The following is a 26,676-nucleotide window of genomic DNA, read 5'->3' as shown; positions in this document are numbered from 1 at the left end:
TATTTAGACGTAGTCGGGGATGGATGTATTAGGACAGACGCCAACAAAGTGGTGGCTGTGAGGGACTTTCCAGTTCCGAAAACCCCGAAGCAACTACGACGGTTCCTGGGTATGTCGGGCTGGTACCGACGTTTCATACAGGACTATGCGACTATTGCAGCCCCGCTGCACGACTGCCTCAAGAAAGACAAAATCAAAAAGTTTGCAATGACGGAAGAAGCAATAAAATCATTTGAAATTTTAAAGCAGAGTTTGGTTTCGGCACCGGTGCTCACACATCCTGACTTTAAGCGTCGTTTTTATATTCAATGTGATGCATCAACGGACGGAGTGGGAGGTGTTTTGTTTCAGTTGGACGATGACCAGAACGAAAGACCGATTGCCTACGTTTCGGCAAAACTAAATAAAGCGCAGAAGAACTACAGCATAACAGAACTAGAATGCTATGCTGCGATCGTGAGTGTTAAAAGATTCCGACCTTATGTAGAAGGAACCCCGTTCACCATCATAACTGATCATGCCAGCCTCAAATGGCTTATGAATCAGAAAGATCTTTCTGGGAGGTTGGCAAGGTGGAGTTTGAAACTCCAGGGTTATGATTTCGATATCCAACATGGAAAAGGTGCGCAAAACGTGGTTCCCGACACACTCTCACGAATGCACATGGACGAAATACAGACGAATGACCGAGCCATAGACGTGTGTTTCGAGTCACCGTGCTTCGAGTCGGAGGAGTATACGGAGTTGAAAAAGACGGTGACCGAGAACAAAGACAAGTTACCGGATTTGTGTTTATCGGACGGTTACGTTTACAAACGGACGCAATTCAACAGGGGGGATGATCTTCTAGCCGACCAGACCTGGAAGCTCTGGCTTCCGTCGGAGTTGCGACCGGGGCTGGTAGAGTCGTCTCACAGCTCACCATCTGCTGGTCATGGCGTATACACAAAACGCTATCCCGACTACGTCAAAAATATTATTGGCCAGGAATGGTCACCGACGTATGCGCACATGTAAAAGACTGCGAAACCTGCAAAACTAACAAAACTCAAAATGTCTACAAACAGCCACTGATGGGTAAAGAGAAGCTAACAGAACGACCTTTCCAACGCTTATTCATATATTTTATGGGTCCGTATCCGCGTACTGTAGATGGTAATGTATATGTCTTTGTTTTTCTTGACCATTTCTAGAAGTTTGTGTTTTTAAAACCGATGAGAAGGGCAAATTCAGCTGAAGTCGTAAAATATTTAGAGAGGGATGTTTTCCACATATTCGGCGTGCCCGAATATGTCCATTCGGACAACGGAAAACAGTTTGTATCTGAGATCTTCATCAACTTTTTAGAAAAGTATGGCACCAAACACATAAAAACGGCCCTTTATTCGCCACAGGGTAACGCTGCAGAGAGGGTGAATAGATCTGTTCTGCAGATCATTAGATCCTTTATAAAGGAAAATCAAAAGAATTGGGACAAATGCGTCAATGATGCCGTATTTGCAATCCGCAGCGTTGAACATGTCGCCGTACTACGCCACTTTCGGTATGCCTATGATACAGCATGCTGCATCATATGAGCTATACCGAAAGCTGGCAGCGGTGAAGGATGTGGATTGCGAGGTAGAGGCCTCAGGTGATAAACTGCAACTAATTCGGAACAAAATTATGAAAGAGCTGAAGTTGGCCCATGAAAGAAGCCAAAAGGTATATGACACTAGGAGTAGGGATGTTAAGTTTCAAATTGGACAAGTGGTATATCGCCGAAACTTTAAGCAAAGTTCCCAGGTTGATAACTACAACGCCAAGCTAGCTCCGAAACAAGTAAAATGTATCGTACTTAATTCTATAGGTAATTCAATGTACGAGCTTGGCGATAGTAGTGGGAAAAGGATCGGCGTATACCATGCTAAAGACATTTTTGCAAAATAGTTTAATGTTTTTCGTAGTGCTAGTACTCTTGTTCTATGTTATTTATTTATTTATCGACGTATTGTATTTATTAATTTATTGAAGTATGTGATTATATTATTAAATTATTTTTATTTATTTTTTTTTTTTTACCTTTTTATTTATTTGATTATTTTTGCATTTATTTATTTTTTGTTTATTTTATTTATTTATTTATTTTACCTACTTGACTATTTGATCTGTGATATTTTTTTTTATACATTTTTTTGCCATCTGTGATATTTTATTTTATAATTTTTTTTTGTTCTTTGTTCTGCTGACTGTGATATTTTATTTTATTTTATTTTATTTTTTTATTTATTTTATCTGTGATATTTTATTTACTATAAGATATGTAGAGTAGTATCTGCGATATACGTTGAAGTAGTAGCATTAGCCCAGTGATTTAGTTTGTAAGTAAACAGAACAAAAGTTTAAAGGCGTGAAAAAAAATAGGCCCGGCATTGAGTCGTGGGTCGAGGCCACACGTTGGACGCGGAAAATAATACTTAACAGGCTGCGTTTGAATTTTCTGCGCACACGCTCCATAGTGCAGGCACCATCGGCGGTTGCGAGCCTGTAACGACAGCCTGTCTCCATACTGGCTTCAATGAGTGGCGGAGTGTACATGCGTCTATGTATTTATGTGTTTTGTGTCCAGGTCCGTGACTTAGCCGCAATGTTGCCATTAAAATAATATTAACATAATAACATTAACATTGACAACATTGTACCTATAGTGAACACAATGTTGCAACGGAAAGAAGATGTTGCGCTTGGCATCATGTTGTTATAATAAGCAAAATTTCACAATGTTGCTAACAACCTAGTAGCCTTGACGAATTATATGTAACTATGTGTTTGTTCTGTTCGGTGTTATGTATGTGGATGTGTATTTGTGCAAGGCTATGAGCGTGTGAATGCATCAGTGCGAGCGGTCAAGGCACGAACCAAATGTATCTCTGTGTAGGTGTTCGTTGTGGGGAGCGGTAAGCGTACGAATGTATGAGTGCATGATTGTATAGATGGAAAATACGGGAAAGCCGAAAAGAAAGTTTGACATGTAATGGTAAAAATTTTCCGTTTCTGGGTGACGTTCCTTACCACGGCGGTAGCTATAAGAAGGGGCAAAATGAGTCAACGGGCCAAAGTATTATTTCATCAGTGCCAGTGAATGTAAGTGGAAAGTGGTTAACAAAAAAACAAAAAAAAAAATAATAATAAAAATTCTTCAATAAGTTTTTAGTGCGCGCTTCAAACCGAAAAAGCCTGTTTACTAAATTTTTTAGCGAAGTACCTTTTTTTTACTTGTGAAGTACGCGGTGAAAAGTGTCTCGCGACCGCTAGAACCAGGCAAATCTGGTTTGCCAGCTAGCCCCCGATCCTGACCGTTGCAGCAGAAATAAATTAGACCACAAAGGCTATCGCCACCGCTAAAACCAGGTAAGTCTAATGGTTTCCTTTGGCTTTGGATTTGTTTTTTTTTCAACTTGGCATGCCCACTGGGAAGTTGGCTTCTAAATAGCCAATTTTCCAAGCAAGCCAAAAGCAAACTTGCATGCATGTACGCCTTCATACAGACATATGTATGTCGGTGAGTATATAATCACGCAGACAACAAAAAAAAAAAAAGGAAAATAAAAATAAAATAAATTTAATGCTAGAAATGCTGCAAGAATAACGTTTTTTTGTATATTACCAGGCCACTTTTGGAAAGACCCACTGGGCACGGTTCTTGGCGGCGTACCGCCCAAAAACAAATACATTAGCGAAATACCGCCCGGCAACAACCACCATGCACTACACTACATTTTTAATTGGTAGCGCACTCCACAATAAAAACCACTACAGCACCTTTTTTTTTTATTGGCAACATTCGGCCGCAACAATCACAACAGGATTTTGCTTTATATTGGTGGCATAACGCTCAACAACAACTACGCCATTTTTGGTATATTGGCGGCGCAACACCAACCACAACCGGTATTTATTTTCTATATTGGCGATATACGGCCGCAACAACCACAACAGCATTTTTTCATATTGGCGGCGTAACGCCCAACAACAACTACATCACATTGGCGACATACCGCTCAACACCAACTATACCATCCCCATTACATTGGCGACGCAACGCCAACAACAACAACATCACACTGGTGAAATTCCGGCCAAAAACAATTGCCACACATCCACAAACACTAAGTTCTATTTAAATCGTTGCATGCGCACACCACAACAACAACGGCAAAAGCACAATAGAATTGGCAACATCGATAGCACTTTTCACCGGCGGCATTGAGACGCAACCACAACAACAGCCACGCCAACACATATAACAAAAATCGCATACAATTTTAACAAAGCGGACAACCCGAGCAACTACAAGTATAACAACGGTGGCAACAACCACAACCAGGTTTACGGCAATACTCATACATTTATTGGGCTGGTTCAGCTGATTCTGATAACGAAAGCAACTATCAAACACCGGCGGAGGGAGGAGCTGTTCCAGAATCACATTTGGCCATAGTATTATGTTTGTATATATTTATATATTATAATATTTTTTTATATTTTTTTATTTAAATACTATCATAGAGGGCATGATCTTCATGAGGAAGGGCAAAAGGGTCATTTCGTTACCGGGGCTAAGTATTTTGTTGTTAGAAGATATATAGTTTTCCTTTATAATTCAACTCGATATTTCAGGAATTAATGGTGGCACTCCTGCCTCCATCCCTTTTCTTTTTGTTCTACATTATAATTTTTTTTGTCATTTCCTCCTCGGTTTGACATTTCATTTTTTTTATCTTATCTAAATATACATCTTCTACCATATACACATTTCTTTATTCACACATGTTTTCGGCTACCTTCTTTTCAGCGTTTTCAGCAAAGCTACTCAACTGCAGCGGCGCCGTTGGATGAGTAGAATAACTTGGTGAGTGTTTTGAGTGGAACATTATAATTTATCAAAATACACCTGTTTAGTTGTATGTACATGTGTTAGCACAGATTCCTGCTCTTGCAAAAATAGAACAGGAATTAGCAAATCAGAAAAATAAAAACAGATTGCAACGAACATATGTGCATGCATGAAAAACGTCACAAACGTACATTTGCACTTACATACATACCATTTGTTTTAATATACACATAAGTTCCTTTCCTTTGATGACCTACTTTTGCTGTGTACATAATTGATCTTATGTTTACTTGAGCGGTTGCGGTAGATCAGGGATTAGGGTACTTGAATGTTTTTTTGTTCGTCCTCTTATTTTGTTTCATTTTATTTGAATTTGCAAGTTTAGGATTTAGAATTAGCTCCTAGTAATAATATGGCATTAGGGTGGCCCTAAAAGTTTAAATTTTTTTATTTGAGTTCAGACACTTTGTCTATTAGTCATAAGTATTTTGTATTGTATGGAATTTGAAATTTATCGACTTCTTCCTGCCTTCACATGTAATGTTAGCTAGTAATAAGGTTCAGTATTATATTTGAGCATTTTTTTTACTTTGAGTAAATAGAAGTTTTAGAAATTCATACTAGTTAAGCCTTTTGGAATCCTTGGCAAATTATTTTGTAGTAAACTTTGAGTTCAAAGTTTGTTGAAATTATTGCACTTATTATTAGTTGGTAATTTGGAAACCAAAAATTTTGTAAATAAATCATAAGAATTATGTTTGGATGAAATTTTAATATTTTCAATAATGCAGGGCTAAGTCGAATTTTGGTGTTGGTGCTGCGCTTGTGCGCGGTAAGGTAAGGTGAAGGTGAGTGATAGGGAAATGACTTATTGACGGATGGACAGACTTAAGTCAGCTTTGGGGGCACTGTAAGTAGATAGGAGTCAGCACAGTGCCCACGGTGCAGTGCAAGTTGCACTGCAGAGGGAGGGTAGACTCCACCTGACAGGACAGGCCTTCATCTTTTTCTACCCCTTACGCTTTCCCCTCTATAACTTTGCCCCTCACGTCTATCTCTATCTGTTTCAGCTTTCCTTTCCAACACATATGCAGATATGAACCCTTCTTGTTCATGTGGCTGCGGGTGAGGTCGGTGGTGCAATACCCCGCCCAAAACGACGAGCTAGGCTGGGCCCGCAAGCATACCTGCTTGCCGCCGCTCCTCACCACCCAAACAGTCAGCCACGTAACAATGGCGCCCAACGACAATAGCCCGATCACCTTTTTCACTCTTCCTTTTTTTTTCAATTTTAAATTTGTATTTTGTTTTGCAGTTTTTTCGATCTCCATTAATCCTTCAAGTTCCGCTTAAATTTTTTTTGTTTTAGTTTCCAAAATTTTCTATAAGTTTTTAGCTTTGGTAATCCGAACGTTAATAGCTCGACCAATTTTTCATTTACACGTTAATTAATGATCTCTTGTTTTAAATTTCCCATTTTTACTTTAATTGATTATTTCCTATTTGTCATTTTTGAAATTCTTAATTTTTTTCAACCTTTCCTTTCTTAGATTTTCCATTTTTTTTTTCTTCTTTTACCCTTCCAAACCCAATCCTTATTTCCGTTTTTTACAGGACAGGGACAGTCATGATGGCAACGCCGGTTGGGTTCACCTGATCGTCAAGTGTCATCATGACCAGAGGATAGGGATTAGCTGAGTGTCCATGTCAGGGTTCCTTTGTTCAACTTTAACAGCTCGACAAAGTGGTAACTGGTATGACACTTAGCTAGCGACGGACTTAGGTAGGAGATCGTGGCGAGCTGTTCAAGCTACATTACCGGGAGTCCAGCACTGCCGGTAAGTTAGGTTTACAGTCGTCGCCACGATATTTAGGAGTAGGAGGTGTGGCATCCACACATAGGAATAAGTTCTTGAACGTGAAGTGCCACACTTCCACGGACAGCACGATTGACCAGACTTCATATACATAGAGACGGACTAACCACTTTCGCCGAACCTTCGTCAAGGCAGCACCACGGACGCCAATACAAACATATTAAATTTCTCCAAAATTATTAAATAAATTATAAAATTAAAAAATTGCTTCAAATAAATGTTTTCATACATTTAAAAAAAAAAAAAAAAAGCAATATGGGCAATCCCCGATTATTAAAAATCATACAAACAGACAAAATTGGTTAATTCGTTGTAGTTCTATAAATAGAACGAAAACAGCAACAAAACCAAAGTTTCTTTGAAAACCGCCGTACCAAGCATAGCTTTAACACATAATTGCATACGAAGTATGCAATGTGTAAAAGATTAAAATACGCAAAAAGAAGGCAATTGGGAAAGACTTCACAACAGGCATGACGTAGCTGAATGCGTTTACAACCATTTCAACTATCGTAGGGGTGCGAGTTCGACTCCCACTCCCGGGAGAAAAGGCTTTGAAGAGATTTACAAGGTATAATCGAAACAGCTGTCGCCTTGTCCGTCCTGATGTCACGTTGTTTAAATTTTTCCCAAATTATTAAATAAATTATAAAATTAAAAAATTGCTTCAAATAAATGTTTTCATACATTTAAAAAAAAAAAAAAAAAAAGCAATATGGGCAATCCCCGATTATTAAAAATCATACAAACAGACAAAATTGGTTAATTCGTTGTAGTTCTATAAATAGAACGAAAACAGCAACAAAACCAAAGTTTCTTTGAAAACCGCCGTACCAAGCATAGCTTTAACACATAATTGCATACGAAGTATGCAATGTGTAAAAGATTAAAATATGCAAAAAGAAGGCAATTGGGAAAGACTTCACAACAGGCATGACGTAGCTGAATGCGTTTACAACCATTTCAACTATCGTAGGGGTGCGAGTTCGACTCCCACTCCCGGGAGAAAAGGCTTTGAAGAGATTTACAAGGTATAATCGAAACAGCTGTCGCCTTGTCCGTCCTGATGTCACGTTGTTTAAATTTTTCCCAAATTATTAAATAAAATATATTAAATTTCATTTGTTAACTTTTTATTTCGAATTTAAAATTAATATTTTTGAAGTTTCGAAGCTATAAACTATTTTTGCTTTTTTTTTTTTATTTTTACGGATTATTTTCGTATTAGGATTGTTTCCAAACATTTTTTTTTGAAACTGTGTTTTAAAGTTTTTGGGTTTGGGTAATCCACTACGAATACAACCACTAACAAAGTGCCTGAATACTATCAAACTTTGCTTTTTATACTCAGTTGAGCAGAGCTCACAGAGTATATTAACTTTGATTGGATAACGGTTGGTTGTACAGGTATAAAGGAATCGAGATAGATATAGACTTCCATATATCAAAATGATCAGTATCGAAAAAAAATTTGATTGAGCCATGTCCGTCCGTCCGTCCGTCCGTCTGTCCGTTAACACGATAACTTGAGTAAATTTTGAGGTATCTTGATGAAATTTTGTATGTAGATTCAGATCGCTATTTAAAATGAACGATATCGGACTATAACCACGCCCACTTTTTCGATATCGAAAACTTCGAAAAAATGGAAAAATGCGATAACTCATTTCCAAAGGCGGTTAAAGCGATGAAACTTGGTAGATGGGTTGACGTTATGACGCAGAATAGAAAATTAGTAAGATTTTGGACAACGGGCGTGGCACCGCCCACTTTTACAAGAAGGTAATTTAAAAGTTTTGCAAGCTGTAATTTGGCAGTCGTTGAAGATATCATGATGAAATTTGGCAGGAGCGCTACTACTATTACTATATATGTGCTAAATAAAAATTAGCAAAATTGGATGAAGAACACGCCCACTTTTTAAAAAAAAATTTTTTTAAATTCAAATTTTAACAAAAAATTTAATATCTTTACTGTATATAAGTAAATTAAGTCAAAATTCAACTCCTGTAATGATATGATGCAACAAAATACAAAAAAAAAAAAGAAAATTTCAAAGTGGGCGTGGCTCCGCCCATTTTCATTTAGTTTGTCTAGAATACTTTTAATGCCATAAGTCGAACAAAAATTTACCAATCCTTCTCAAATTTGGTAGGGGCATAGATTCTATGACGGTAACTGTTGTCTGTGAAAATGGGCGAAATCGGTGGAAGCCACGCCCAGTTTTTATACACAGTCCACCGTCTGTCCTTCCGCTCGGCCGTTAACACAATAACTTGAGCAAAAACCGATATATCTTTACTAAACTTAGCCCACCTACTTATCTGAACTCACTTTATCTTGGTATAAAAAATGGCCGAAATCCGACCATAACCACGCCCACTTTATCGATATCGAAAATTACGAAAAATGAAAAAATGCCATAATTCTATACCAAATACTAAAAAAGGGATGAAACATGGTAACTGGATTGGTTTATTGACGCAAAATATAACTTTGGAACAAACTTTGTAAAATGGGTGTGACACCTACCATATTAAGTAGAAGAAAATGAAAAAGTTCTACAAGGCGAAACCAACAGCCCTTGGAATCTTGGCAGGAATACTGTTAGTGGTATTGCATATATAAATAAATTAGCAGTACCCGACAGATGATTTTCTGGATCACCTGTTCCACATTTTGGTCGATATCGCGAGAACGCCTTCACATATACAACTAAGGGCCACTCGCTTTTGAAACCCTCATTAATACCTTTAATTTGATATCCATATCGTACAAACACATTCTAGAGTCACCCCTGGCCCACCCTAATGGCGATATCTCGAAAAGGCATCCACCTATAGACCTAATGCCCACTCCCTCTTAAAATGCTCAGTAACACCTTTCGTTTGATACCCATATCGTACAAACATTCTATAGTCACCCCTGGCCCACCCTAATGGCGATATCTCGAAAAGGCGTCCACCTGTATACCTAATGTCCACTCCCTCTTAAAATTCTCAGTAACACCTTTCGTTGGATACCCATATCGTACAAACATTCTAGAGTCACCCCTGGCCCACCCTAATGGCGATATCTCGAAAAGGCGTCCACCTATATACCTAATGCCCACTCTCTCTTAAAATGCTCAGTAACACCTTTCGTTTGATACCCATATCGTACAAACATTCTAGAGTCACCCCTGGCCCACCCTAATGGCGATATCTCGAAAAGGCGTCCACCTATAGACCTAATGCCCACTCCCTCTTAAAATGCTTAGTAACACCTTTCGTTTGATACCCATATCGTACAAACATTCTAGAGTCACCCTTGGTCCACCTTTATGGCGATATCTCGAAAAGGCGTCCACCTATAGAACTAAGGATTACTCCCTTTTAAAATACTCATTACCACCTTTCATTTGATACCCATATCGTACAAACACATTCTAGAGTCACCCTGGCCCACCCTAATGGCGATATCTCGAAAAGGCGTCCACCTATAGACCTAATGCCCACTCCCTCTTAAAATGCTCAGTAACACCTTTCGTTTGATACCCATATCGTACAAACATTTTAGAGTCACCCTTGGTCCACCTTTATGGCGATATCTCGAAAAGGCGTCCACCTATAGAACTAAGGATTACTCCCTTTTAAAATACTCATTACCACCTTTCATTTGATACCCATATCGTACAAACACATTCTAGAGTCACCCCTGGCCCACCCTAATGGCGATATCTCGAAAAGGCTTCCACCTATAGACCTAATGCCCACTCCCTCTTAAAATGCTCAGTAACACCTTTCGTTTGATACCCCTATCGTACAAACATTCTAGAGTCACCCCTGGCCCACACTAATGGCGATATCTCGAAAAGGCGTCCACCTATAGACCTAATACCCACTCCCTCTTAAAAAGCTCAGTAACACCTTTCGTTTGATACCCATATCGTACAAACACATTCTAGAGTCCCCCTGGCCCACCCTAATGACGATATCTCGAAAAGGCGTCCACCTATAGACCTCATGCCCACTCCCTCTTAAAATGCTCAATAACACCTTTCGTTTGATTTCCTTGGAGGTATTATATATATTTATTCGATTGTTACTGCGTTTTTTTTGGGTTTTTGGATTAAAAGTTTTTGCCGCTGCAGACAGTGAATGTCTGGCCAAGGCCGGGAAAAATATACGGAGGAAAGACCTTTTGGGGGATTGGGAATATTAGATTCCAATAGGCGTGTTACAAGGAGTCGTGCCAGGGCTCTTGAAAACCAGATTGCTGGTTCACTTTTCACGCAAATTGACACAGGGATTCCGGGGCCCATAGACTTTGTGCCTACGGATTATTTCAATAGGTGCGCTTCGCGGATTTTCGGTTCGTTTGGTCCTGAACGCCCGATTAGGCTCTCTTTCGCGAACGGGATGTCGTTCAACGACTCGGAAAATAGTACAAAATTTTCCCAGAAGGTCAATTTGGTGTGCCAAATGTCCGATAGCGACAACGTGGGTGCACAGGGGGGCGATGTTACATCGCGAAACGCACCAGCAATGGTTAACGGCGGCATGAATGCTCCTCGCACCGAGGCCAATGAGCATGCAACCAATGTTGAACAGCTAAGCCGCATGATGGCGATGATGGCGCAACAACAAGATTTGGTGGTGCAAATGGCGGGTGAAGTGCGAAGCATCAAGACCAACGTCGATCATCTTGGTGGTCGCGTGGCAATCCAGTCACGCGGTGGGACATCGGTCCGCTGTGGCATCCATGCCCGAGTCTCAGAACCGTAGGGGGGAGCCTGCTACCCGCAACGGTATTCCGAGTGGCAGTCGGATTACAGAGCGATATGGTAGTGACCCTCCAAAGTGGAAAAAGTTAGATTTGGAAAAATGGCATATCAAATTCGATGGAACAAGTAAAGGCATAAGCGTCGAAAGCTTCATCTTTCGGGTGGAAAGGATGCGCGAGCAGCATATTATTTCCTTCTTCCAGCTTTTCACGGACTTTCATTGTCTGGTTTCCGGCGGTGCCTTGAAGTGGTATTGGCAGGTCCTTGAAGACCATGCAGAGGAGCCGAACTTTTGCTACTTTGAGCTAAAATCCGAGCTGCTGAGCCACTTCAAAACTGCCGAGTCCGACTATGAAATCATCCGTGAAATCATGGAGAGGAAACAGCTGCCCGCGGAAGCTTTCGACGACCGAAGTCCATAACATGACATTCCGTTTGCGGAAGAGAATCCCTGAGAGAGAATTGGTTGGCATAATTAGGGGAAATCTTAAACCGTACCTAGCCAACCTGACCTTCGCCATTAAAATGGACTCGTTGGCGGAGCTCAAAGCTGAGTGTAAGAGAGCGGAAAAACTCATCAAGGAAAATAAGAACCGGTCCAAACCAGTTAATGGGATAGGGTTCGAACAGCCCGATATACTGGGAGAGAGAAAGTTAGAAGCTTTTGATAGGAAGCCTCAGCGCCCACCCCAATATCAACCACAACCTCAACCCCTACACCAAACCCCAGCCAACCCCAATAGTGTTCGTCCTTCTGTTAGTCCTGCGTCTAAGTCGACTGTGAATTCCTTTTGTGCTTCTCCCTTCCACTTGATGTTGTGTTTTTCGTGCGGTATGCCGGTAGATCACTTTGTGAAAAACCCGGCAGAAGCCCAAAAGCCGAATAAGTGTACGTCCTCGTTTCATAATATGGTCTGTTTTGCTTGTGGTAGTGATTCGTTCTTTTGTGTATTTAAGCCTCAGCAGGGAAACCCGAGACTGGCGGAGTTGACCGGGGACTCCAGCCAGAGGACAGACAACCCGGCAACCCAGCAGTAAAGATTTTGAAGAAGGAAATGAAAGAGAATAAAGTTAAGGTAGAGGAAAGGATAACAGAAAAACGGGAGGTCAAAAGTTTGCACCAGAGGAAGTTAGATTACGAGGAGGCAAGACGTAGGATTTTTTGTGAAACAATACTAAATAATAGGAGAAATAGGAATTTTAAAAAGATAGAAAAGATGAGGGAGAAGGGGAAATATTTCAAACGTTTAAGAAATAAAATAATTTCAACAATTTCGACTGTAAAAGGCGATAACAGGTTTTTCGCCAAAACCGCGATAGGAGGTAGGGAAGTTTTAGCTCTCTTGGACTCAGGGGCGAGTGTCAGCTGTTTAGGGAAAGGCTCAACGGTACTCCTGTGCGGTAAAGAGGCCTTGATTGTGCCCATCAGGGGCCAACATATCCGGACCGCGAACGGGGAGGAAACCGCCGTGGTAGGGGTCATAAAGTTACCAGTCGAGTGGGATAATACGACCAGGGAATTCGAATTTTTGATAGTTCCTGATCTGCAACAGGAAGTATATTTTGGGATAGACTTTTGGCAGGCCTTTGGTATGAGTGTTGTAAGTAAGGGTGTGAGTGGTAGTGTGAATGGTGCCAGTGTGGCGGAGCTCGTGCCCGTCGAGGGTGACTTGTCTTTCGATGCTGTGCAGCATGTTTTAACGCCGGAGCAAAATAATAGGTTGGAGCGTGTAAAAGCCCAATTCCCGTCTTTCGCGGTATTAGGGTTAGGCCAAACAGATAAGGAGGAACACGTCATCGAGGTGGTTGACGAGAATCTGCCAGTAAAGCAGCGCCATTACCCGATTTCACCCGCTATTCAAAAACTCATATACGCAGAGTTAGATCGAATGTTGGACATGGGAGTCATCGAGGAGTCCAACAGCAGCTGGAATTCGCCGGTATCGCTGGTAATAAAAGGGACGAAAAACCGCCTGTGCCTTGACGCTCGCAAGGTCAACGAACGAACAATTAAGGATGCCTACCCCTTACCCCACATTGATGGAATCCTCAGCCGACTACAAAATACACGATTTATTTCTGCGATAGATTTGAAGGACGCTTTCTGGCAGATTCCTCTGGAGAAGAAGTCAAGAGAAAAGACTACTTTTACTGTCCCTGGCCGACCCCTTTACCAATTTACCGTCATGCCTTTCGGGTTGTGCAATGCAGCACAACGAATGTGTCGTCTCATGGACAAGGTCATTCCGGCCGCTTTACGTGTTGTGTTTTTGTTTATTTTGACGATTTGTTAGTTTGTTCTGTAGATTTCGAGTCCCATATGTGTTTATTGGAAAAGGTCGCTCGGTGTCTTCGTGAGGCTAAGTTAACTATAAATGTAGAAAAGAGCAAGTTTTGTTTTAAAGAGGTTCGCTATTTAGACGTAGTCGGGGATGGATGTATTAGGACAGACGCCAACAAAATGGTGGCTGTGAGGGACTTTCCAGTTCCGAAAACCCCGAAGCAACTACGACGGTTCCTGGGTATGTCGGGCTGGTACCGACGTTTCATACAGGACTATGCGACTATTGCAGCCCCGCTGCACGACTGCCTCAAGAAAGACAAAATCAAAAAGTTTGCAATGACGGAAGAAGCAATAAAATCATTTGAAATTTTAAAGCAGAGTTTGGTTTCGGCACCGGTGCTCACACATCCTGACTTTAAGCGTCGTTTTTATATTCAATGTGATGCATCAACGGACGGAGTGGGAGGTGTTTTGTTTCAGTTGGACGATGACCAGAACGAAAGACCGATTGCCTACGTTTCGGCAAAACTAAATAAAGCGCAGAAGAACTACAGCATAACAGAACTAGAATGCTATGCTGCGATCGTGAGTGTTAAAAGATTCCGACCTTATGTAGAAGGAACCCCGTTCACCATCATAACTGATCATGCCAGCCTCAAATGGCTTATGAATCAGAAAGATCTTTCTGGGAGGTTGGCAAGGTGGAGTTTGAAACTCCAGGGTTATGATTTCGATATCCAACATGGAAAAGGTGCGCAAAACGTGGTTCCCGACACACTCTCACGAATGCACATGGACGAAATACAGACGAATGACCGAGCCATAGACGTGTGTTTCGAGTCACCGTGCTTCGAGTCGGAGGAGTATACGGAGTTGAAAAAGACGGTGACCGAGAACAAAGACAAGTTACCGGATTTGTGTTTATCGGACGGTTACCTTTACAAACGGACGCAATTCAACAGGGGGGATGATCTTCTAGCGGACCAGACCTGGAAGCTCTGGCTTCCGTCGGAGTTGCGACCGGGGCTGGTAGAGTCGTCTCACAGCTCACCATCTGCTGGTCATGGCGGTATACACAAAACGCTATCCCGACTACGTCAAAAATATTATTGGCCAGGAATGGTCACCGACGTATGCGCACATGTAAAAGACTGCGAAACCTGCAAAACTCAAAATGTCTACAAACAGCCACTGATGGGTAAAGAGAAGCTAACAGAACGACCTTTCCAACGCTTATTCATATATTTTATGGGTCCGTATCCGCGTACTGTAGATGGTAATGTATATGTGATGTATATTGGAACGATTTTCCGTCATCCCTTGTCAAATTTGGTTTTGAGACAAACCGGTTTCGGCGTTGTGCCATCATCAGTGTCGATTTTCGTTCTGATCTGTTGTTGTCATTTGTCCTGTATTTATAGTTCGTAGGTATATGAGCAGGTATTGTCAAATTGATGCTTGTGTATATTTAGTTATGTGTATGTGTTGTGTGTTCGTTCAGAACCGAGGGTGGTTTACTAATCGATTTGTGTGGCTGACTCGGGTAGGTAGAAATCTGTGATTTTAGTCGTTTGACCTTCTTTGTCGGTTTTTTGTTTTGGTGTGTTAATTGTTTTGTGTTTATTTGTTGTTGTGCGTTTGTCTGTTGTACCTGTGTGATTAAGTTGTTTCCTGTAAACAAGTTTTAAAGGCTCGAATATTGTGTCAGAAATGGTGTTTATCTGTTCGTTTATTATTCTACCGTCGAATGTTTTCTGTTTGTAGATTTCCATGTTTTCGAGTACGTTAAGACGTCGGCCCTTTTCTTGTATGTGAAGAACCTTAACTGTTTTATTGATGTTTGCTGGGGAACATTCATTCTCGACCATGTGATTTGCGAAGTTAGACTCGGGTATAATGTTTGGATTCCGTATTTTTTTGTTGTAATCTCTAATATGTTCTCTGAACCTCGTTCTTATTTGCCGTCCTGTTTGTCCTATGTAACTATGCTGGCATCCGCAGGTAAGCTTGTATACGCCGTGGCTGCTAAACGGATCCTCTGAGTTAATGTTAGTTCTTAGTTTTCGCCCTAGATTGTTCGATGTTTTGAATGCTGTGTTAATGTTGTATTTTTTAAAGAAATTTGCCAATTTATATGTTGCTTTTCCAGTATATGTCATAGTCGTCCAGCTATTATTTTCTTTTTCATTATTTCTTTTTGGTTCTCCATTTGTCCTTCTGAGCTTATCTACTAGTGCTTTTTTATATCCGTTGTTTGCAGCGATATTATATATGACCTCAAGTTCTCTCTTATATGCCTCTCGTGTAAGAGGTGTTCTTTCAAGTCTATGTACCAAGTGCCTTAATGCTGCATTTTTATGATGTTGAGGGTGATTTGAGGTATTGTGTATTATTGTGTCGGTGGCCGTTGACTTTCTATATATGTCATAGTTAAATCTTTTGGCTTCTTTATCAATATTTATCGTGAGGTCTAGATAGTTGATTCCTCCGTCTTTTTCGGTTTCCATTGTAAATTCTATATTGCCGTGCTGTTTGTTGAGGTACTCCAGTACGAGCTCTTCGTTATTAGTAGTTAAAACGCATATTATGTCATCCACGTATCTAGCATAAAATGACACGTCTAATTTGGACTTCAGCTCCTGTATGTACTTTTCTTCCAGATTTTGCATGAATACTTCCATAAGAATTGCTGATGTGGGGCTTCCCATTCCAAGACCGTTTGTTTGTCTATATATTTTATTGTTGAATTTAAAATAGTTTTGACGTAAAGTGGTTCTTAGCGTATTTGTGATTTGCATACTTTTCACTTTGTTTTTTGTGTTGTGAACTATTGTTGAGCTAACTATGTCCAAAGTCTCCGATAGTGGTATAGATGGGTATAGATCTTTTATGTCAAAAGATACCAATTTGCTGTTTCTTGTTAGCTCTACGGTCTCGAGTCTCTCTATTAGTTCTGTTGTGTTAGCTATTGCATATTCGTTCCTTAGCTCCAGAGTGTCTATCAAGATCGTTTTTAAATATTTGGACAGTTTGTAACATGGTGCCGATTTAAAATTAATGATGGGCCTCATTGGCGTGTCCGGCTTGTGGATTTTTGGTAGCGCAACCAGTGGAGGAGCCGAAGGGTTCATTTGGACCAATCTATGTGCCATGTTAGAATCTACTATATTTGTTGCATTTTTTATAGCAACTTTGATTTGTTTTTGGTATTCATCTGTGGGATCCTCTCTCATTCTACGACATTTCATTTCCTCTATGAGATCCTCGGTTTTGGATATATATTGCTCTTTTTCGATTAGCACAGTGGTGTTTCCTTTGTCCGCTTTCGTTGTGACAATATTGTTTTTCCTTAGTTTATGCCGTAGATTCTTTATTGTTTTCTCCTCTGTATTCGGTTTTTGTCCTTCCTGTGCTTTCACCTCCTTTCTTATGATTTCCCTGCACATGTGTCTTGCGTGCTCCTGTTCTTCCTGTGGTATCAATGATATTGCGATCTCCGCATCTACAATCGCTTGCTCCGTTTTTCTTACTGTATTCTGGTCCATGATATTGTGCTTCAGGCCCTTTTCGAGAAGTTGTGCCTCTTCCTTGGTAATGGCCACTGTTGTGAGGTTAACGAACTTGTCATGAAACTGGTGAGTGTTTTGGTTTTGGTTACCCTCTCGTCGTCCTGCCAGCTTGTCCAATTTTCGGTTCAGCGACCTGTATTTTTGTTGTAGTTCCTGATCGACCTCTGTCTTAATGCGGTCGAAGCATTCCATTAATACAGTCGTAGGTAGTTGTTCTGCCAATCTTAAATGGATAGATAATAACTCGGCATTTATCTCATCCTTCTTCGAGTATAAGCTTTCCAACTCATATTTTAAAAAATCCTTTTCCGCTTTTCTAACTGTTTTCCTGCTAGATTTGGTATTTGCCTTTATTGTTATTTTTGCGAATTTCGGAGTAACATTCAATTCCAGGCATTGTTTGTTGAACCAAATGCTCGCCTTTGCTTTATATATTTTCAGTAGGCGTCGATTGTAAATTGTTAGTAGTCCGTTCGCGTTCAAGTTAAAAGCCTGACAAGCAATAACTGACTTATCTTGTTTGGTTGATTTTCCGACAGGGTGGATAAATGATGTATATTGGAACGATTTTCCGTCATCCCTTGTCAAATTTGGTTTTGAGACAAACCGGTATATGTCTTTGTTTTTCTTGACCATTTCTAGAAGTTTGTGTTTTTAAAACCGATGAGAAGGGCAAATTCAGCTGAAGTCGTAAAATATTTAGAGAGGGATGTTTTCCACATATTCGGCGTGCCCGAATATGTCCATTCGGACAACGGAAAACAGTTTGTATCTGAGATCTTCATCAACTTTTTAGAAAAGTATGGCACCAAACACATAAAAACGGCCCTTTATTCGCCACAGGGTAACGCTGCAGAGAGGGTGAATAGATCTGTTCTGCAGATCATTAGATCCTTTATAAAGGAAAATCAAAAGAATTGGGACAAATGCGTCAATGATGCCGTATTTGCACTCCGCAGCGTTGAACATGTCGCCGTACTACGCCACTTTCGGTATGCCTATGATACAGCATGCTGCATCATATGAGCTATACCGAAAGCTGGCAGCGGTGAAGGATGTGGATTGCGAGGTAGAGGCCTCAGGTGATAAACTGCAACTAATTCGGAACAAAATTATGAAAGAGCTGAAGTTGGCCCATGAAAGAAGCCAAAAGGTATATGACACTAGGAGTAAGGATGTTAAGTTTCAAATTGGACAAGTGGTATATCGCCGAAACTTTAACCAAAGTTCCCAGGTTGATAACTACAACGCCAAGCTAGCTCCGAAACAAGTAAAATGTATCGTACTTAATTCTATAGGTAATTCAATGTACGAGCTTGGCGATAGTAGTGGGAAAAGGATCGGCGTATACCATGCTAAAGACATTTTTGCAAAATAGTTTAATGTTTTTCGTAGTGCTAGTACTCTTGTTCTATGTTATTTATTTATTTATCGACGTATTGTATTTATTAATTTATTGAAGTATGTGATTATATTATTAAATTATTTTTATTTATTTTTTTTTTTTTTGACCTTTTTATTTATTTGATTATTTTTGCATTTATTTATTTTTTGTTTATTTTATTTATTTATTTATTTTACCTACTTGACTATTTGATCTGTGATATTTTTTTTTATACATTTTTTTGCCATCTGTGATATTTTATTTTATAATTTTTTTTTGTTCTTTGTTCTGCTGACTGTGATATTTTATTTTATTTTATTTTATTTTTTTATTTATTTTATCTGTGATATTTTATTTACTATAAGATATGTAGAGTAGTATCTGCGATATACGTTGAAGTAGTAGCATTAGCCCAGTGATTTAGTTTGCAAGTAAACAGAACAAAAGTTTAAAGGCGTGAAAAAAAATAGGCCCGGCATTGAGTCGTGGGTCGAGGCCACACGTTGGACGCGGAAAATAATACTTAACAGGGTGCGTTTGAATTTTCTGCGCACACGCTCCATAGTGCAGGCACCATCGGCGGTTGCGAGCCTGTAACGACAGCCTGTCTCCATACTGGCTTCAATGAGTAGCGGAGTGTACATGCGTCTATGTATTTATGTGTTTTGTGTCCAGGTCCGTGACTTAGCCGCAATGTTGCCATTAAAATAATATTAACATAATAACATTAACATTGACAACATTGTACCTATAGTGAACACAATGTTGCAACGGAAAGAAGATGTTGCGCTTGGCATCATGTTGTTATAATAAGCAAAATTTCACAATTTTGCTAACAACCTAGTAGCCTTGACGAATTATATGTAACTATGTGTTTGTTCTGTTCGGTGTTATGTATGTGGATGTGTATTTGTGCAAGGCTATGAGCGTGTGAATGCATCAGTGCGAGCGGTCAAGGCACGAACCAAATGTATCTCTGTGTAGGTGTTCGTTGTGGGGAGCGGTAAGCGTACGAATGTATGAGTGCATGATTGTATAGATGGAAAATACGGGAAAGCCGAAAAGAAAGTTTGACATGTAATGGTAAAAATTTTCCGTTTCTGGGTAACGTTCCTTACCACGGCGGTAGCTATAAGAAGGGGCAAAATGAGTCAACGGGCCAAAGTATTATTTCATCAGTGCCAGTGAATGTAAGTGGAAAGTGGTTAACAAAAAAAAAAAAAATAATAATAATAATAAAAATTCTTCAATAAGTTTTTAGTGCGCGCTTCAAACCGAAAAAGCCTGTTTACTAAATTTTTTAGCGAAGTACCTTTTTTTTACTTGTGTAGTACGCGGTGAAAAGTGTCTCGCGACCGCTAGAACCAGGCAAATCTGGTTTGCCAGCTAGCCCCCGATCCTGACCGTTGCAGCAGAAATAAATTAGACCACAAAGGCTATCGCCACCGCTAAAACCAGGTAAGTCTAATGGTTTCCTTTGGCTTTGGATTTGTTTTTTTTTTCAACTTGGCATGCCCACTGGGAAGTTGGCTTCTAAATAGCCAATTTTCCAAGCAAGCCAAAAGCAAACTTGCATGCATGTACGCCTTCATACAGACATATGTATGTCGGTGAGTATATAATCACGCAGACAACAAAAAAAAAAAAAGGAAAATAAAAATAAAATAAATTTAATGCTAGAAATGCTGCAAGAATAACGTTTTTTTGTATATTACCAGGCCACTTTTGGAAAGACCCACTGGGCACGGTTCTTGGCGGCGTACCGCCCAAAAACAAATACATTAGCGAAATACCGCCCGGCAACAACCACCATGCACTACACTACATTTTTAATTGGTAGCGCACTCCACAATAAAAACCACTACAGCACCTTTTTTTTTTATTGGCAACATTCGGCCGCAACAACCACAACAGGATTTTGCTTTATATTGGTGGCATAACGCTCAACAACAACTACGCCATTTTTGGTATATTGGCGGCGCAACACCAACCACAACCGGTATTTATTTTCTATATTGGCGATATACGGCCGCAACAACCACAACAGCATTTTTTCATATTGGCGGCGTAACGCCCAACAACAACTACATCACATTGGCGACATACCGCTCAACACCAACTATACCATCCCCATTACATTGGCGACGCAACGCCAACAACAACAACATCACACTGGTGAAATTCCGGCCAAAAACAATTGCCACACATCCACAAACACTACGTTCTATTTAATTCGTTGCATGCGCACACCACAACAACAACGGCAAAAGCACAATAGAATTGGCAACATCGATAGCACTTTTCACCGGCGGCATTGATACGCAACCACAACAACAGCCACGCCAACACATATAACAAAAATCGCATACAATTTTAACAAAGCGGACAGCCCGAGCAACTACAAGTATAAAAACGGTGGCAACAACCACAACCAAGTTTACGGCAATACTCATACATTTATTGGGCTGGCTCAGCTTATTCTGATAACGAAAGCAACTATCAAACACCGGCGGAGGGAGGAGCTGTTCCAGAATCACATTTGGCCATAGTATTATGTTTGTATATATTTATATATTATAATATTTTTTTTATATTTTTTTATTTAAATACTATCATAGATGGCATGATCTTCATGAGGAGGGGCAAAAGGGTAATTTCGTTACCGGGGAAAAGCATTTTGTTGTTAGGAGATATATAGTTTTCCTTTATAATTCAACTCCATATTTCAGAAATTAATGGTGGCACTCCTGCCTCCATCCCTTTTCTTTTTGTTCTACATTATAATTTTTTTTTTCATTTCCTCCTCGGTTTGACATTTCATTTTTTTTATCTTTTGGTATATTTATCTTCTACCATATACACATTTCTTTATTCACACATGTTTTGGGCTACCTATGGTAGCACTGCACCAACAAAAGAAAAAATTTTATTTTTTCTGAATTTTTGATTTTCACTTTTTTTGTATATGTGTTCCTTAGGAGATATTGGGAAAACCAATTCCAACATACCTTTTCTTTGCCACCCCGAGGTTATACACAATAGTGTGCCCTCCGTACCAAAGAATTTTTTTTGATTACACATTTTTTATTTGTATTATTAATTTTTCCGTTTCACCATCACGTTGGTAGAATTAATACTACCAAAGCACTCATTACTAAAGATCACTAGCGAGTGATCTTGGCTGAGTGATTGCGGGTGGCTAACGTGGGCGTGGCCTGTAGAATTGTATGCATGCTAGGAGTATTTCTTTTCAGCGTTTTTAGCAAAGGTACTCAACTGCAGCGGCGCCGTTGGATGAGAAGAGTAACTTGGTGAGTGTTTTGAGTGAAACATTAAATTTATCAAAATACACCTGTTTAGTTGTATGTACATGTGTTAGCACAGATTCCTGCTCTTGCAAAAATAGATCAGGAATTAGCAAATCAGAAAAATAAAAACAGATTGCAGCGAACATATGTGCATGCATGAAAAAACGTCACAAACGTACATTTGGACTTACATAAATACCATTTGTTTTCATATACACATAAATTCCTTTCCTTTGATGACCTACTTTTGCTGTGTACATAATTGATCTTATGTTTACTTGAGCGGTTGCGGTAGATCAGGGATTAGGGTACTTTAATGTTTTTTTGTTCGCCCTCTTACTTTGTTTCATTTTATTTGAATTTGCAATTTTAGGATTTAGAATTAGCTCCTAGTAATAATATGGCATTAGGGGGGCCCTAAAAGTTTAAATTTTATATTTGAGTTCAGACACTTTGTCTATTAGTCATAAGTATTTTGTATTGTATGTAATTTGAAATTTATCGACTTCTTCCTGCCTTCACATGAATTTGTAATGTTAGCTAGTAATAAGGTGCAGTATTATATTTGAGCATTTTTTTTTACTTTGAGTAAATAGAAGTTTTAGAAATTGATACTAGTTAAGCCTTTTGGAATCCTTGGCAAATTATTTTGTAGTAAACTTTGAGTTCAAAGTTTGTTGAAATTATTGCACTTATTATTAGTTGGTAATTTGGAAACCAAAAATTTTGTAAATAAATCATAAGAATTATGTTTGGATGAAATTTTAATATTTTCAATAATGCAGGGCTAAGTCGAATTTTGGTGTTGGTGCTGCGCTTGTGCGCGGTAAGGTAAGGTGAAGGTGAGTGATAGGGAAATGACTTATTGACGGATGGACAGACTTAATCAGGTTTGGGGGCACTGTAAGTAGATAGGAGTCAGCACAGTGCCCACGGTGCAGTGCAAGTTGCACTGCAGAGGGAGGGTAGACTCCACCTGACAGGACAGGCCTTCATCTTTTTCTACCCCTTACGCTTTCCCCTCAATAACTTTGCCCCTCACGTCTATTTCTATCTGTTTCAGCTTTCCTTTCCAACACATATGCAGGTATGAACCCTTCTTGTTCATGTCGCTGCGGGTAAGGTCGGTGGTGCAATACCCCGCCCAAAACGACGAGCTAGCCTGGGCCCGCAAGCATACCTGCTTGCCGCCGCTCCTCACCACCCAAAAAGTGAGCCACGTAACAAAGCATCAAAATTCATCAAATTTCATCAAATAGTTACGTTTACGTCATATATTTTTGAAATACGTGATTCGTAGTCATAGTTTTTACATGCAGACCACAAAAAACGTGAAGCTTTGCATCCTCACACAAAGTACCTACATATTTTTATACCTTTCATGAAAATTAAATGGTATATTAATTTCGTCACGAAACCCAAAATTGTAAGTCTTTAAAGGAAAATAGATAGACCCACCATTAAGTATACCGAAATAATCAGGATGAAGAGCTGAGTTGATTTAGCCATGTCCGTCTGTCCGTCTGTCTGCTTGTATGCAAACTGGTCCCTCAATTTTTGAGATATCTTGATTAAATTTGGTGAGCGGGTGTATTTGGGTGTCCGATTAGACATTTGTCGGAACCGGCCGGATCGGATCACTATAGCATATATCCTCCATACAACCGATTTTCAGAAAAAGAGGATTTTTGTCATATTTTACTCAATTTAACAGATTGAAGCTTCAAACTTCACCATATAATTTCGTATAATGCACATATTGTTGTCTGAAAAAATTGATGAGATCGGTCGTGTATATAGTATATATCCCCCACAACCGATTGTTCAGATAAGAAACTTTTCGTAATTACTGCCCTATTTTAAGAGCTAGAGGCTTCAAGTTTCAACGAATGCTTACGTATATAGCATATATTGTTCTCTGAAAAAAATCATAGAGATCGGTTGTATATATAGTATATATCTCGTACATCCGATTGTTTAGTTAAGAAACTTTTCGCAATTTCTACCCCATTTTAACAGTTATGAGCTTCAAATTTCACCGATTGCTTGCGTATATAGTATATATTGTTGTGTCAAGAAATCATAGAGATCGGTGATATATATAATATATATCTGATGGTATATATAACATATATATGATGGTATATATAATATATATATATAGTATATATATATATTATTTTTGCGATTTCGGCCCCATTTTAACAGCTAGAAGCTTCAAATTTCACCAAATGCTTACGTGTATAGCATATATTGTTGTCTGAAAAAATCATTGAGATCGGTGGTATACATAGTATATATCTCATACAACCGATTGTTCAGAGAAGAAACTTTGCGCAATTTCTGCCCCGTTTTAACAGCTAGAAGCTTCAAATTTCACCAAATGCTTACGTATATAGCATATATTGTTGTCTAAAAAATCATAGAGATCGGTGGCATATATATAATATACCCCATATAAACTGTAATTTGTGCCCCTTTTTTACGGCTAGAAGCTTCAAAATTCATCAAATTTCATCAGATAATTACGTTTACGTCATATATTGTTGAAATACGTGATTCGTATTCATAGTTTTTACACGCAGACCACAAAAACCTGAAACTTTGCATCCTCACACAAAGTACCTACCTGTTTCTAAACCTTGCATGAAAATGAAATGGTATAATAATTTCGTCACGAAACCCAAAATTGTAAGTCCTTAAAGGAAAATCGATAGACCCACCATTAAGTATACCGAAATAATCGGGATGAAGAGCTGAGTTGATTTAGCCATGTCCGTCTGTCTGTTTGTATGCAAACTAGTCCTTCAATTTTTGAGATATCTTGATAAAATTTGGTGAGTGGGTGTATTTGGGTGTCCGATTAGACATTTGCCGGAACCGGCCGGGTCGGATCACTATAGCATAAATCCTCCATACAACCGATTTTTCAGAAAAAGAGGGTTTTTGTCCTAACTTACTCAATTTAACAGATTGAAGCTTCAAACTTCACCATATAATTTCGTATATTGCACATATTATTGGAGATTAGCATGAATATTCCTACTTCTTTTAGTAATGAAGGTACTATAGATGAGCAAAATGGCCCTAATGTTTTTAAGTTTCAGAAAGTATCCACTTCAGAGATAGTTGATATAGTAAGTAAGTTTAAAAATAAAATTGGAGGGAAGAAACTTGTGTCGGAAGGAGTCGTTAAATACTCCATAACGTATACAGGTTTCTTCTATTCTCAACTTGTTAATGAGAGCTTAGATAAAGGTCTCGTTCCTAGTTTATGGAAATCTTCTATAGTTGTGCCATTAGAAAAAGTTAAAAATACCATCAAAGCTGAGGAGATAAGACCTATTAACACGTTACAATGTGATGAAAAAATATTGGAAATAAATCAGCTGGTAAAATATTTAGATAATATTATAATATATAAAGATAATGTAATTATTATACCTCAACAATCTGGTTTTCGAAAGAAACATTCATGTGAAAGTGCTTTGAATTTGGTTGTAGCTAACTGGAAAGAAGACTTAAGCAGGAAAAAACACATATTAGCTGTGTTTTTGGATTTAAAGCGTGCATTCGAGACGATCGACCAAAACTTAATGCTGAAAAAGCTTTCTTGCATTGGCGTTTCTGGTATAGAACTAAAATGGTTTCAAGACTTCCTAATTAACAGATACCAAAGAACAGTGATTGGAACGTCCGTATCGGATAAAAGGGAGGTACCTGTTGGTCTACCTCAAGGGTCTGTGCTGGTACCCATACTGTTCAATATATATATTAATGATATAACTAGCTCCATTAAGCACTGTGAAATAAAATTGTTTGCTGATGATACATTGCTGATGATAAGTGGGAACAATATTACTGAAATATATGCTAAGCTGCAAGAAGATCTTAACAGCGTATATGGATGGTTATGCGTAAACAGACTAAAAGTGAATGTCAATAAAACGAAATTTATGGTTATATCTAGACGCAATTTTCAAAACAGTGAGCTACAAAACTTAAATATAAATAACGAACTAATTGAAAAAGTCAGCACCTTAAAATACTTGGGAATAAAAATAGATGATAAGCTGAATTTCAACGAGCACGTGGATTATACGGTAGGAAAAATAGCGAAAAAGTTATATTTTACACAACGAACCTGCAAATATTTAAATAGAAGGTATAAAATCATCGTCTACAGATCTATAATCGAACCTCATTTTATTTATTGCCCAACTATATTTTTCATCTTGCGAGATAGTCAGATATACAAGCTACAAAAGCAACAGAACCGCGCTATGAGATTCATTCTCAAAAAACGGTATGACACACCTATCAGAGACATGCTATGCTCTCTTAATAGGACGAATATAAAATATGTAAAAGATATAAAAAAAAAAAAAAAAATGTAAGGCACGATAACCTCCGAAGAGATCTAAGGCCGAGCTTCTCTTCCAATTTGCGTCGTGCTCCTCTTGATTTTTCCCTACAAATTGGCCGGACGGGACCTACATGTTTTATGCCGACTCCGAACGGCATCTGCAAGGCAGATGAGTTTTCACTGAGAGCTTTTCATGGCAGAAATACAATCGGAGCGCTTGCCAGACACTGCCGAGGGGCGACCCCGC

The 26,676-nt window shown here is 39.2% G+C and overlaps 1 pseudogene; it reads left to right on the top strand.

Moving 5' to 3' along the window:
* Positions 1–1,518: 1,518 nt before the first annotated feature.
* Positions 1,519–26,676, top strand: part of LOC137235020 (origin recognition complex subunit 4 pseudogene) — a 55,314-nt pseudogene continuing 30,156 nt past the window's right edge.

This window comes from Eurosta solidaginis, chromosome X, assembly GCF_040869045.1.
Source record: "Eurosta solidaginis isolate ZX-2024a chromosome X, ASM4086904v1, whole genome shotgun sequence".
Lineage (NCBI taxonomy): Eukaryota > Metazoa > Arthropoda > Insecta > Diptera > Tephritidae > Eurosta > Eurosta solidaginis.
The sequence above is the reverse complement of the archived record's forward strand: the minus strand, read 5'-3'. Positions and strand labels throughout refer to the sequence as shown.